The 1,898-nt window shown below is 38.2% G+C and overlaps 1 non-coding gene across 1 annotated transcript; it reads right to left on the bottom strand.

The window, feature by feature from the left end:
* Nucleotides 1-998: 998 nt before the first annotated feature.
* LOC149018688 (small nucleolar RNA R71) lies at nucleotides 999-1,103 on the bottom strand. Its single transcript, XR_016173249.1, has one exon. It is a non-coding gene; the product is annotated as a small nucleolar RNA R71 (small nucleolar RNA).
* Nucleotides 1,104-1,898: the final 795 nt, after the last annotated feature.

Here is a 1,898-nt window from a genome sequence, read left to right as displayed (position 1 = left end):
TAACTTAGCCTTTTAGTTCCCCATAGTTCGACCCCGTACTTTCTGCTTGCTAGATTAGTATAGGCTTTTATTTTTGATTGGTTAGCGACACGATCAAATTTTGGCGCCGTTGCCGGGGAACCAAAGCACGGCTGCTAGGATTGAGTTTTGTCAATTAGGCATAATTTTTTAGAGTAATTTTAGTGTTTTTAATTTTAATTTTTTCTTTGCTTATTTAACTAATCTCTTTTTCTTTTGTTTTGTAGGTAACTGCAAGAGTAGCGATTTGATAATTAGTTTAGGTTGTTATCTTTTCTTTCTTAGATATAATTGTATTTATGACTTTTCAATTGTAATATTTACATTAGATTGGGTTGTTTAGGTTAATTTTTAAAAATTTCCATCCCTCAGATCCCACATGTGTAGCTTTTGTTCGAAAGATCACGTGGATTGCGCTTCAGGTACGTCCTAAACTCTCCCTTTTGCTATAGTTATTTTCTTTTAATTTTATTTATTTAGCTTATTCTTTTTATTCTTCTTCTGTGTGTATGCATGGTTGTCCGTCCCTAAACCTTGAGTTGACTCCTCTTGACTTAGAGTTAGAAGAGACTTTGGCCAACCTTAGAAGGCAAAGAACCATGGCAAACTATGAGCCTCCAATGAGGCCCTTGAGTGAGCATTTCATTCCTACTATATATATTCCGGTTTCTTGTATTAAGTTGCCTAACATAGAGGCGTCTTAATATGAGATCAAATCTAGTGTGATTCAAATGCTACCATCTTTTTATGGACTTGCCAATGAAGAGCCTTATAAGCACTTATATGAGTTTTTAGAGGTGTCATCCACGGTTAAAACTCAAAACCTCTCAGTTGATGCTTTAAGGTTACTTCTTTTTCCATTCTCTCTTAAAGATAAAGCTAAGCATTGGCTTCATTTTTTGGACAATGTTAAAATTTCCACTTGGATAGAAATGCAACAGGAGTTCCTTAAAAAGTTCTTCCCCATTGGCTATACCAATAGCATTAGGAGAGCGATAACGAGTTTCTCCCAACAAGAAGGAGAACAATTTCATGAGGCTTGGGAAAGACTAAAAGAATTACTTAGAAAGTGCCCCCACCATGCTAGTCCTAAATGGCAATTGGTTCAATGCTTTTATGATGGCCTTAGAGACCGACATAGGCAAATGGTTGATTCTTCTTGTGGTGGGACTTTCATGCACAAGAATGAGAATGAGGCATGGGAACTTTTTGAGACCCTTAGTGAAAACTCCCAACACCATGCTTCAGCAACTAGGACTGAGATTCCATCCATTGGGCAACCAAAGAGGAGCAGTCTCTATGAGATCAATCCTACCGTTGAGATGAGTGCTAAGGTTGACTTGCTATCTAAGAAATTGGATTATCTCTTGTCATTTGGACAACAAACCACATCTCCACTTCCTACAAGTTCCTCTCCACCTAATCAGATTGAAGCATGTGATTTATGTTCTAAAATATCCCATCATGTCAATGAGTGCTATTTGGCTACACACTACCCTGAGTTTGTTAAGGAGCATGCACATTTGGCACAAGGAGTCTTTAAATTGGGTAATGATCCATATTCCAATGCCTACAACCCGGGATGGCGAAACCACCCCAATTTTTCATGGCGAAACTCAATGCCCAATCCCTCTAATCAAATACCTTATAGGCCACCTCCATTTAATATGCACCAAAATGCCTATAGGAATGAGCAACCATCATCTTCACAACCCTCACATAATTCATCATTTGAGGAAAATGTACTAAAGGCACTTAGTGGATTAGAGCAAAACACTCAATTGTTGCATTCCCATTCTCAGTCCATTAACAAATTGGAAACCCAACTTGGTCAACTAGTTGATGCCATCAGTAGGAGGGAGGTTGGCCAGTTACCTAGT

This window comes from Hakea prostrata, chromosome 4 (assembly GCF_041222555.1).
Source record: "Hakea prostrata isolate BN-2017 chromosome 4, UWA_Hpros_2, whole genome shotgun sequence".
NCBI lineage: Eukaryota > Viridiplantae > Streptophyta > Magnoliopsida > Proteales > Proteaceae > Hakea > Hakea prostrata.
Note: the sequence above shows the minus strand (reverse complement) of the source record. Positions and strands in the feature narration are given on the sequence as shown.